This window comes from Podarcis tiliguerta (genome assembly GCF_965153285.1).
Source record: "Podarcis tiliguerta genome assembly, chromosome: 16".
In the NCBI taxonomy this organism is placed as follows: Eukaryota; Metazoa; Chordata; class Lepidosauria; order Squamata; family Lacertidae; genus Podarcis; species Podarcis tiliguerta.
This window is the reverse complement of record NC_139549.1, coordinates 31,976,946-31,989,650: the sequence shown is the minus strand read 5'-3', so window position 1 is coordinate 31,989,650 and position 12,705 is coordinate 31,976,946. Positions and strand designations below refer to the sequence as shown.

Here is a 12,705-nt window from a genome sequence, read left to right as displayed (position 1 = left end):
AAATGGATTACCGTATTTTTCGCTCTATAAGACGCACCAGACCACAAGACGCACCTAGTTTTTGGAGGAGGAAAACAAGAAAAAAAAATATTCTGAATCTCAGAAGCCAGAACAGCAAGAGGGATCGCTGCGCAGTGAAAGCAGCAATCCCTCTTGCTGTTCTGGCTTCTGGGATAGCTGTGCAGCCTGCATTCGCTCCATAAGACGCACACACATTTCCCCTTACTTTTTAGAAGGGAAAAAGTGAGTCTTATAGACCAAAAAATACGGTAATCAGTTCCATACTTTTAAAAACAACCCCTAAAACAGCAATTTAACATGAATTTTACTATCTAACGAAACCACAAAATGAAAGCAATAATCAATGTACTGCACTATAAAATAAAAAAGACAGTAGTGTAGATGATAAAAATTAAAATTACTTTTTTTTCCTTACGTGCATTGATGATAGTCATTGTTTGGAAGGGGGGCTTTTATCCATTTCTGCAGTCACACAGTCAATCAATCAGTAGCTGAACTGGGTTCCACACAGTCACAAAAACAAGTCACAGAAATGAAGTCACAAGCCACAGTCACAAAAACGAAGTCACAAGCCACAGTCACAACCAGTCCCATAAAAGTCACAGTGGAAAAAAACGAAAAAGCCACACAAATAAAAATGCAATCTTTTTTTTTAGCAAAAACGAAAGCTCCAAATATCACATCTGTGTTGTGTGGGTGCTCGAGACTCAACAGCCGACAGACTCAACAGGAAGCTTCCTCTGATTAGCAGCGGGGGACTCAATTTACAAACGGAACACGCTCAACAGGAAGTGGAACATGTTCAGCTTCCAAGGCAAAGCTCACAGACCGGAACACCTACTTCCGGGTTTGCAGCGTTCTGTTTCCAAGTTGTTCATAAACTAAGCTGCTCTAAAACCAAAGTACCACAGTACAATCTCCCAATCATCTTAAGTGCCCTCCCCTCTTTTATTTTTCCAGCTCTGCGAGCAGATCTGACTGTAACGCTGACAGGACAGCAGGAGCCTTGTTGACATTAGCAATCATGAGGGTTTTGCTTCCAGGTAGAACTATTACATGAAAAAAGGAATGCCCACCCTGCTTCCTGTAGCTTTAAAAGAGAGGGGTACATCGCTTGTGCCAAATTTTGTATGATCTTAACAGGAGTGTCATTGGACTTGGAAGTCTTTGACAGCTTTCTTAACAGTTCCTACCTTTTTCAGATACAGTGGTGCCTCGCAAGACGAAAAGAATCCGTTCCGCGAGTCTCTTCGTCTAGCAGTTTTTTCGTCTTGCGAAGCAACCCCATTAGCGGATTAGCGCTATTAGCGGTTTAGCGGCTATTAGCGGCTATTAAAGGCTTAAGGGATTAGCGGATTAGCTGCTAAAAGGCTATTAGCAGCTTAGTGCCTTAGAAAAAGGGGGTGGGGAGCGAAAAAAAATTGCAGGAACTCGCAAGACATTTTCGTCTTGCGAAGCAAGCCCATAGGAAATTCGTTTTGCGAAGCACCTCCAAAACGGAAAACCCTTTCGTCTAGCGGGTTTTCCGTCTTGCGAGGCATTCGTCTTGCGGGGCACCACTGTAGCGGGAAAGGCAGGCATTCATTATGCCCGGGAGAAGAGAGGACAGCCATTTTGAGATAAATCCCTTCATGTCTCCCTCACCCACCTCCTCTTAAATCCCATACAAAAGCAGGCTGGTCCCCCACATTAAAATTTTCAATCTCCTCTGTCGGGGAACTGCCATCAGCTCAGAGGCGAGAGGTGGAAGGGCAGTTGTGTTATAGGGAACCTCCGAAAATCTTGCAAAGCAGTTCCTCCTCTGGCGAGGAGGGAAGCCCCACCTCCAGTGTGGAGGAGGTGGTGGGACCAGGGGGTGCTAGGGAGAGCCTCAACACCGAGACTGAGCAAACCGGAGAGGAGGGAAGTACCCCTTTGCCAGCGCCCACTCTGAGCAGTAGATTTCGGTGCAGGGAGAGGAGGAGAAGGTTGGGGGTCACGAGACTGTTATGCTGTGGGAGGTACAAGGACCAACCACTCCCAGATTCCGCTAGCAACTGAGCCAGACATGAACTTGCAACGCTCTTCACTGTAAATAGTTTGCACTAAGAATAAAGCCTGGAAAAGACATGTCGGAGTCTTGCCTGTTTGCTCTCGAGCAACCACATCAGCACCTGACATCCTCCTTCAGTGCTATTTTTCTAGAAGAAGAAGTGCTAGAAGTCACCATGAACGTCTCCCTTTTATCATGGCAATGGCGCCAACCTGAGAGGTGCCGGAACTGAGTTCCAGCAAGTTCTGGGTGAAAAAAATCCCTGCCCCCCCCCCCCGCATTTCTAAAAGTTACCATTTCACTTTTTTTACTGAGTAATTCTGGGCTATGGTAAGTTCTAAAACCCAAGAGGCAGTTGCTCAAACACTATCATTATAAATCTCCAAATCACAAAGCTTACTTTCCAAAAACTCTGTCCAACTTTCCATTAGCTCCAGTTCAAATTATTTGAGCTGCAGAGCCTGTTCATTTCAAATGCTGAACCCTCTGTCTGGGTGCTTTTTGTCACTCTCTGTAGATCTAGCATCATTCTGAAGCATCCAAACATTTTTAGGACTGTCTGGTTGTTTCCTTTTCCTAACGGTTTAAAGTTTGTAATAAGAGCCATTTCTTGTGTCATGTGTCATGATACCACCCCTCACCTTTCTCATCTGTAAAAAAGGGAATTGCATTCAAAGTTACTAAAACGCTCTGTCACAAGAGACTAGGGCCCTGCGGGACCTGACATCTTTCCGCAGGGCCTGCAAGACAGAGTTGTTCCACCAGGCCTTTGGTCAGGGCCCAGCCTGACTCCCTCCTCTGGCAACCTGCACAGAATTTTGCTTAACGGTTGCCATTAATTTGATTTTAATTAATTTTTATAATGGAATGTTTTTAGAATGTTGGATTATTTGATTGTTTAATTATTTTATTGTTGTTAGCCGCCCTGAGCCCGGCTTTGGCTGGGGAGGGTGGGATATAAATAATTTTTTTATTATTATTATTATTATTATAAAAGCTGGGCCATTTATGAATGAATGAATCTTTATTTGCGTCAGCCATCGGCCACAGCAATAAAACAATACGATATACGAATAATAGAAATAAAAAGTCGATTATATAAAACACAGTTTAGGGTCCTGAATCAGCAGTCAAATAGTGGACCTTATTCTGATTGCCCCTGCTAAAAACCTTGCAAACCTTTGCTGTCACCTGCTCATCTTGATCTGCCAAGAGAAAGGACACTGTGGCAGTGGCTGGGCGACCCGGAATGGACAATAAAAGAGGGGTGATAACCTCATTCCTCAAATCTTTATAAAGAGCGCAAGCCAACAGGGCATGTGCCACCGATTTGGTACTGCCATCTCCACAGGGACAAGTGTTTTTTGTGTGGAATCTGTTGAAATCGTCCCTCAAGTAACCGTGGGCAATACATTCAATCTTGAGAGAGTAAAAGCATGTCTATATTTTGGAATTCCTAGGTGATGCAGAGAGGGTGCCAGAGAGTTGAAATGGGAAGGTGGAAAATACCATGGGCAAAATTTCCTAATTGTGACCAAGTTGTTCTGACGCTTGATATCATTTAAGCGCTGACAAATTAGACTATTTGCTGTACTAAAACCCAAAGTGAGTAGCTGTTGTGGTGATAAACCACAAGAGTGAAGTTTTTGATAGACAATTTTAGTCCAGGCGCTCTTGTGACAATCTTGCAGCACTAGGGATACTAGACCAGGGGGATTTAAGTTTAGGCGAAGCCAATAGTTAAGTGTCCTACAACTGGGGCCATCCATTTTGAGATGCGGCGCTCACCCCTCCGTTCCAATCAATTTCTATTTTCAATGCAAGTTTCCACTGGCAACATTTGCTGCACCCAGACTAAGCCAAACACATTTTTAAAAAACAACCAAGAACAGCCCTAATGTTGCGGTAAAGAAGCAGCTGATGTTATAAATACTTGGTGGGCCTGCCTCAAAATACAAACATTTCTGAAGAAAAATGCCTATGCAATTAAGCTAATGGCAAGTTACATCATCTCCTTTAACCCTCTAAGTATACTTTTAGGCTGTCAAGACAGTTTTGTAAGAAAGGGAACACTATAAGGAATCGCTTAACTGTAGCAAAACAATGTAATCGCCACTAAATTGCATATTCCAACGACCGCTACTGCTAAAGGATGGTTATATAATCCCTGGTAAAATAACTGAAACAGGGTCAGCCCGAGACATTTTGCTGCCTGAGGTAAAAAAAAACCAAGATGGTGCCTTCGCTTCACCATTCCACGCATCAGCAACTGAGTTTTGCATCAACACTGAAGTTGGGATGGTATCGTCCACCACACCTGAAGGCAATAGACCAAGTCACTGTATATTTAAAGAAGTTTCATACTACAACAGTCATGCCTTCCCCCAAGGAACCCTGGGAAGTGTAGTTGGAAAGGGTGCTGAGAGTTGTTAGGAGACTACTAATCCCCTCACGGAACTACACTTCCAAGAGTTCCCTGGGAAGAGGCACTGATTGTTAAACCATTCTGGGAATTGTAGAGGGGAATGAAAATGTCATCAGGTGAGACACTTCTTCTTGAACTCTGGCATCATCATCATCATCAATTTATTAACTGCCTTCTAAGCAACAGTCTCAGGGCGATGTATACTAAAGATAATTAAAAGCAGTTAAAAGCAGCAAATGCATTTAAAAGTAAACAAAAGAGAAAACAGAAACAAAGGTAAACAAAAGAGAAAATAAAAATGAAACCACAGACAACTGAAGCAACACTCTGCATTAGCACTGGGCAGCTGAGAACTGCCATTTTAATTTCCCACTGCCATAGCATCTCTCGAGAGCGTTGTGAGTAATTTTGCTATAAGCCATCTACTCCTAAGGCAATCCGTCTTCCATTGGTTGGTTAGGCAGCGTTCTTTAGAAAACGCTGGACCTCTGAGTCATTAAATGCCTAGAAAGACCGAACGGCTTTGAAAACATCAATGCAAAATAAATATATTAAACGTCAGAGAGGAAGATTGAATGAACTCCGACATGGGTTTTTCAGAATGTAACTCCCGGTGTACTTAGACAGTGATCATATGCGTAGGATAATTCCAGTGAGATTTCTATGTCTGCTGGGCATGTTTTCCACCTTATTTGGCACTGACCTTAGGCTCTTCCATATCATCCTATTATGGGGCATGAGGGAGTCAGACGGCATGATTCACAAACACTTCCAAGATGACACAGTTTGGGCCTTAAGCCATCTATGGTTACGTCTGTGATTAAAATCCCAAGACTTTGGAAGTAAATCCATACCTAATGCAGGGCCTTCTGCCTTATGCACCTGCCTGGGGGTGTTCTTTTAATGGTGCCACACTTGCTAGAGACTCAATGTGCAGCAACATGAGAGACAGGCATTCCACAGGCATCCCAACTGTGGAACCCTCTCCCACCCTCCTCAGATATGGATGGAGCAACAGTTCTTTCTGAGTACCAGCTAAAGCCCTACTTATTTGCCCAGGTTTTGGGTTTGAATTTGTGTTATTGCATCTGATAGCTATTTAACAGTGCATATGCTCTCACCTAGTGATGTATGGAAGTGAGAGCTGGACCATAAAGAAACCTGATCGCTGAAGAATTGACGCTTTTGAATTATGGTGCTGGAGGAGACTCTTGAGAGTCCCATGGACTGCAAGAAGATCAAATGCATCCATTCTGAAGGAAATCAGCCCTGAGTGCTCACTGGAAGGACAGATCGTGAAGCTGAGGCTCCAATACTTTGGCCACCTCACGAGAAGAGAAGACTCCCTGGAAAAGACCCTGATGTTGGGAAAGATGGAGGGCACAAGGAGAAGGGGCCGACAGAGGACGAGATGGTTAGACAGTGTTCTCGAAGCTACAAACATGAATCTGACCAAACTGCGGGTGGCAGTGGAAGACAGGCGTGCCTGGCGTGCTCTGGTCCATGGGGTCACGAAGAGTCGGACACGACTGAACGACTAAACAACAACAACATGCTCTCACCTGGTTTTACTGCTTTATTGTTTATTGATTGTTTGATTGTATTGTGTTTTCTCAATATTACACTCTGTAATATTAGGAAATTCCCACTCCAAAGAATTTTGTGCGTGTGTTGGGGGTCACAAAGGTGGCCTCAAAGAATCTGGGTACTTGAGTGAAATTCACCGCCCAATACTGTCTGTGTGTTGTTGCAGAAGCTAGCTCTATGCTGCAAAGAGCCTTTTTCAAGAAAGATAGTTCTGGCCAACTGCCTCACCTTTCTATTGCTATGCTTATAGTGAGGGAGCTCTCTGTGGAGCAGGGACAGCCTGTTCATTTTCTAATCTGCTTCTATAGCTCTCTAGACTTCTTCCAGAATGGAAGTACTGTATGCTGGGGACCAGAATGCAGAAATGCCCATTAAGGTTGTGCAACCTCAGTCTTTTTTTAATCATTGGTTTTCAATAGCTTCTCAGCTTTTTGACGAAGTATAAGTGTAAAATCACAAGTTTTCATTTGGTAGCAATTCTAAAGCAACAATATGTATACTGCTCTGTGAATTGCTATTTTAGGACTAACAATGTGCCTTATTAACACTATTAAGTAGAACACATATTAAGTGAATATGCGAAAGCAAGGCATCTTCCTATGTTTTAATTGATTCTTCAGGTAAACATCACAGCCCAAGTCCATAGCAATGACTTCTTTTTGAAGGTCTTGTCCACATAGCCTTTTCTCCTCTTCAATGGACACTCCAAGCAAACTTCAAAGTATTTTAAAGCTGAGCTTTGAGCTGTCATTGACTCTAATTAGACCTCTAATTAGACCCTAATCCATTTTTTCTACTGTAGTTGAGTGCAAACCAGCTTTGATCTCTGGCTTTTTGCTTATCTGTTTAAAGCACTTGTCTTTGTAGGTTCTCTAGAAATCCATAATCAGAATCTTTCTCTCTAAAAAATAGTCCAAACAGCCGTCCATGCTTACAGTTTCACCCATGCTCACTGGGCAAAACTGATGGTCTGGAAAAATCAACCCAAGATTAACAAACAAACCAGTGTCATGACCATAGGACTCCTCTACTTGGGGGAAAACCCAGAGGATCACCAAATCCACCCGAAAAAAGAATTAATAACAGCAATAGCAAAATCGGTGCTGGTTTGAGATTACCATTTAGTTGGAAAAAGCAGAATAATTATACGATAATAATATCATACAATAAATAAACACAAGAGTCAGAAGACAAAATGCCTAAAAATACAAAACTCCCAGCATACATGTGGCATATCACTGAGTATATCAAGAACTGCAATCTGCATGGAGGCAACTTTGCTAAATGCTCTATCAATGCAGGCAATAATTAGTTTCTTAGTTGTTTCCATAAATGTATACCCACCCTTTTTCCAAAAGGGAGGCCAGGGCAGACTGCAAATGTATAATAAAGTAACAACAACAACAACACACTTACAATACCCATCAACTCATTTTGAAAACTCCCTAATAAAATAAAATAAAGCAGCAGTAAGTTCAGCAGAAGAATCATTGAACCCCACAACCCCTGGTATTATAAAAAAAAGTTTTCACAGGTCACCTTAAAGTAGACAGAGCAGAGGACAACTAAACAGAAACATAGCTGTCAACTGTCCCTTATTTGGCGGGAAACTCCCTTATCCCAGTGCTGTGTCCGCTGCTGTCCCTTACTGATGATGTCCCTTAAATTTCCTGGGTTTCATGCTCGCCTGAGAGCCAGTGTGGAGTAGTGGTTAAGAGCGGTAGTCTCGTAATCTGGGGAACCGGGTTCGCGTCTCCGCTGCTCCACATGCAGCTGCTGGGTAACCTTGGGCCAGTCACACTTCTTTGAAGTCTCTCAGCCCCACTCACCTCACAGAGTGTTTGTTGTGGGGGAGGAAGGGAAAGGAGAATGTTAGCCGCTTTGAGACTCCTTAAAGGGAGTGAAAGGCGGGATATCAAACCCAAACTCTTATTCTTCTTCTTCTCGCCCGGCTCGGGAGGGAAGCAGTGGCTCAGGGTCTTCCGCCGCGAGAGAGCGTGCACGCTGGCACCGTCGTCCTGGCGCGAGGAGTTCCAGCGACCCTTCCCCGCCCAAGAGAGAGGGGGGAGGGAGAGAGACTCTCACCCACGCCGCCCACGAGCCCGGAGTGGTGGCAGCAGCTGAGGAGGCAGCCTGAGGGAGGAGGAAGAGGAGGGGATGGGGAGGCACGCAGAAGGACGGCACTTCAGCGGCCACTGCGGCGCCACAACCACCTCATGCCAGATGGACAGCATCTGTTAATCCTACCAATGTACGTAACTCTTCACAACAGCAAAATCCCTTATTTTGGCTGCTGATCCCTTATTTTCGAGGCTGCTGGCCCCTTATTTTCAAATCTGTAAGTTGACAGCTATGAACAGAAATCAGTAGAGAGTCACATAATCTAGGGTTCGCTATGGAAAATCCCTTGTCAGGTGTCACTGCCTGGCTGATCTTAATGACTGGCTGCTGCAATACTGGAGATGGTGCTCCTTTGGGTCCTTGTGTCGCAGGTTGTTCAGGGCTTTGTGTACTAATATTAACACTTTGAACCAGACCTGGAGGTTCTCAGGCAGCTAGTGCAGAGATTGGAGGATCAGTGTCATATGACCCCCGCCATCCTAGATAGCAGACTACAAGGTGGCATTCTGCACCAGCTGCAGCATCTAGACAGCCTTCAAGGGAAGCCCCACATGGAACACACTGCAGTTATCTATATGGGAGGTTAGCAGTGCATAAGTAACTGCAGTCAAGTTGTCTTAGTCCATCCAGGAAGAGCCGTAGCTTGCCAACCAGCTGGAGCTATGCTTTAAAATAAGAGGTTATTTCTTAATGCTCTGAATACATTTTTTTTCTGAATGAACACTGGGAGAAGGAATTGTTCCAGCAAAATATACCTGTACCTATTACCTCCTCTTTTATGGGACATGCAAAATGAATCTGTAAAAGGTTTTAATGCACAGCTGTTCCTTCATAAACTCAGCATCTTCCAGATGTTGTTGTTGAGACTCCAGCTCCCATCAGCCCCAGGAAGCATGGCCAATAGTCAAGGATGATGGGAGTTGTAGTCTAAAACATCGGGAAGGCACCAGAATGGGGAAACCGCTGCCTTATAAGACGACCAATTCCATAGCACTCATGCGATGGTTTTGACACTATGTATTCTGACAGTGTATTTTCCAACTTGTCAGCTCTCATCTGAAGAAGCATTCAGCCGCTGTTTCCTTCTGCATCTTTTGATTTATTTATTTGTTTAAGAGGTGTGTTCACTGACCTAAGAATGGAGGCTAAATGTGGGATTGGTAAGATTAGCAAAAAGGGGAGGTTGCAGGTTTCATAAGACTGCCACGAGAGGTTGTGAATATATGAAGCTACTTTATATTGAATCAAGCCATTGGTTCATCTGTGCTTATAAACATTATATACTCTAATTTGAAACTTGTATTCTTATGAACAGGATGCAAGGGCATATGGTGTTCCTTAGTTGTTTGTTCCCAACACCTGATTTCCAGGGTTATTCTGCCTTTAAGCTATTGCGGCTTATAGATCACTGAGATGAAGCGGGCAGGAGAAGCTTTGAGTAGGAGCCCAGGAAAGGTGTGGTGGGAGAGGTTTGTCAGGAAGGGTGGGGTCCTTCCTCCTGTCACCTGTCTCTAACCTCCATATTTCCTCCCCTTTCTCCCGAAAAAGCCCACGTTTGTCTGTCCTCAGCCTTGTCCTCACAGCTCTACAGCCTGGATGAAGGCTTTTCCACACAAGGACAAAGTGACCTTTCACTTTAACTTGCATAGTTGGAATGCCACCAACATTCTTAGGCCAACAGCTTCCCTCTGCAGGCAGAATTTTCATGAAAATTCTAGATCTAGAAAATTCTAGATTGGCCAATCCATGGCAGATGCTTCAGCACCATTTCCACAGAAACACTTAGCATATTTAAGTATAGAAAGAAGAGTGCTCTCAAAAAGTTTGAGCTTTCAGTAAAGATCAGGGCTTTTTTTTCAGCTAGAACTCACCATTGCCATTATAAGAGAACAAGGGAGGCGTTCAAGGGGACTTCCTGCACCTCTTTTTCTTGAAAAATAACACTGGCAAATGTTATTTTGTAATGTTATGAATTTGGTGGCCTGATTACTGTGAATGGACACCACTATGATTTTTGCCTAAATCATTACTTGATTGGAGTCAGGGATTTGACAAAACAATGTTAACAATGTGACTTCAAGAGATGTGGGTGTTTCCTGAATGGGTAATTCACCTGCCAGAATGAGATCTCCAAAAGCTCTGCATGGCGTGAGTCAACATATGTGTAGCAGCAGAAATAGCAGATTGAACAGAGAATCTTGGGGTAGGGGAGTGGGAACGCTAGCTTTTACGTGGGAAAGCCGAGATTAGATCATTAGACACGATTTCTTTTGCTAAAGGTAGTTCCACAGGATGCAAATCTCCCACCCTCTTACGGTTACCTATTCACCATGAAGGGGGAAACATACAGGAGCTCGTATTGCGCACATGTGTTTCCCCCCATCCTGCTTAAAAGCAGCCCTAAGGGATGTGTGATTTTAATCAGGGTGAGAAGTGTGTGGTTAGATGGACACCCCTCCACAAACACACCCCTCTCCAACTACCAGGCATAACTGTCAACTTACAGATTTTAAAATAAGGGACCAGCAGCCTCGAAAATAAGGGGTCAGCAGCAAAAATAAGGGATTTTTCGAGCACAGATATGTTCAACTTCTGAGCCCCTCCGAGCCAAAGGCAGAAAGCCCAGCCAGCAGTCAAACGAAGCCTCAAGGAAAACCACTGTCACCTCTCTGCTGGGAAGCGCTGAGCAAAGGTGAGTCCCCAGGCAAGGCAGCCGATTTCATCAGCACAAGGCATGCAAGCTCCACCCCCCAGTCGTTCTTAGACTTCTTATTGGGTGAGCAACGCAGCCAAGCAACACAGTTGGAGCCTCCCTCCTCCCTGGCCGGTAGGTAGGGAGGGAGAAGAGCTGCTTCCTTTGAAACCCGGGAAATTTAAGGGACATCATCAATAAGGGACAGCAGCGGGACATGGCGCTGGGATAAGGGACTGTCCCACCACATAAGGGACGCTTGACAGCTATGCTGCCAGGTCTAAAACAGGGGTCTGTGGCACTACTTTTAGGAAGAGAAGACGACAATGGGAGACCTAACTGCAGAATTCTTACATGTCCACACCATTCATTTAAAGCGCTATGATATCACTTACCCCCAATTAATTCTCAGAACTGTACTTTGCTAAGGGTGCTGAGAGCGAGTGGGAGGACTCTATCCCCTCTCATGGAGCTACCGTTCTCAGAATAGTTTAACAATCCCTCCGTCTTTGCAGAGAACACGGGGAATTGTAGCTCTGCGAGGTGAATGGGGTCTCCACTGCCATTGGGAACAGACTCTTCAGGGAAGCCCACAACTCCAAGCGAACCAATCTTGTAGAGAGAGTCTTGTGAGCAAGCCGTGTCTCATCTTTAAAAGCTGAAATATACTCAAGAGTGGATTTCATGCTCCTTATTCAGCTCATAGTGATGAGGAAGAATGGAAGTCCCCCCAGAATGTCTGCTTTATATACATTATTTACACAATGGGCTCCATGTGACTGGCTAATTCCGGGATTCTCCTGTAGGCCAATCAGGTTGCGGATTCACTTCTACCTGGAGCTGGATTGGGTGGCTCCTGTGGACCAATCAGCCTGCTGTATTCTGGGTCCCATTGTTCTAGGACCAATCAGATTGCTGCATTCTGAATCCTATTGTTCTAGGACCAATCAGACTGCTGCATTTTGGATCCTATTCAACTCAGTACCTAACAAAAGCTGGGGGGAGAGGTGGGTTTGTTGAGGACTCTTTCTTGAACTCTTTAAGTGGCACCTTTGGGTATTTGCACCTGTATCATTGGAAGCCTTGAAAAAAAAGCTTTCTTTCTTACATGCACACCAGAGCCTCTGGCATCGTGCTTCGGACAACAGCCAGGACCAAAGTGGCATCTTTTGCTCCTCCTGGCCACCACCATTGTCTGGGGCAGAGAGAAAGGAGGGCCAGTGATCGGAGAAAGGAGAGGTAAGTCAGGGGGGCTGCTCTTGTCACCTGCCCCTTGCCTCCGCCCAGCTACATCAGCCCTTGAACGCAACCCTTGTTCACAGCAAACCTCCCCTTTCCTTGCACCACAGCCTTGGTCCAAATCCCACCTCCGTAGCTGCTTTAGCAAGAGGGAAGAAGAAACGGAGAGTTTGACTCATTCAACTCCCACATAACATCTAGTTCGGTCCAGAGAAAGGGAGTTGCACTTTCCTAGCTGGAATTGGAGTGCATCTTTGAGGGAGGGGTGGACAAGTAACTCCCTGGGGGTCTTGCAGAAGTGCAAGCTGTTTTGTCTCCGCTTACGTACTGAGGCTCCAAAAGCAAATACAATAGGAGCCAGAAGTCTCCACTCCCCTCTCATGCAAAGGAAACAAAGGGTGTTGTCCTATACACCAGGAGCAGGGAACCTTTTCAATTCCAAGACTTGCATTAGTTTGTGGGATATTTTCTGGGGGCCAAATTGGGTGGGGCCAGGGGTAAAAGCAGGCAGAGCAATAAATATACAGTGGTGCCCCGCAAGACGAATGCCTCGCAAGATGGAAAACCCGCTAGACGAAAGGGTTTTCC

At 44.8% G+C, this 12,705-nt stretch overlaps 2 protein-coding genes across 4 annotated transcripts in view; both read right to left on the bottom strand.

Annotated features, from left to right (window-relative positions):
• The window catches only part of ZDHHC8 (zDHHC palmitoyltransferase 8), a 146,295-nt gene that overhangs the window by 98,901 nt on the left and 34,689 nt on the right, over positions 1 to 12,705 (bottom strand). The gene's annotated exons all lie outside the window — the stretch shown is intronic.
• The window catches only part of LOC310666851 (serine/threonine-protein phosphatase 2A activator-like), a 50,988-nt gene that overhangs the window by 3,595 nt on the left and 34,688 nt on the right, over positions 1 to 12,705 (bottom strand). Inside the window, exon 1 of one of the 3 annotated variants that reach the window (XM_083418359.1) lies at positions 437 to 572. The exons of the other annotated variants lie outside the window; for them this stretch is intronic. The gene's annotated coding sequence lies outside the window, so the exon portion shown is untranslated. Of the gene's footprint in view, positions 1 to 436; positions 573 to 12,705 lie in introns of those variants that run through there. 3 annotated transcript variants of the gene reach the window in all.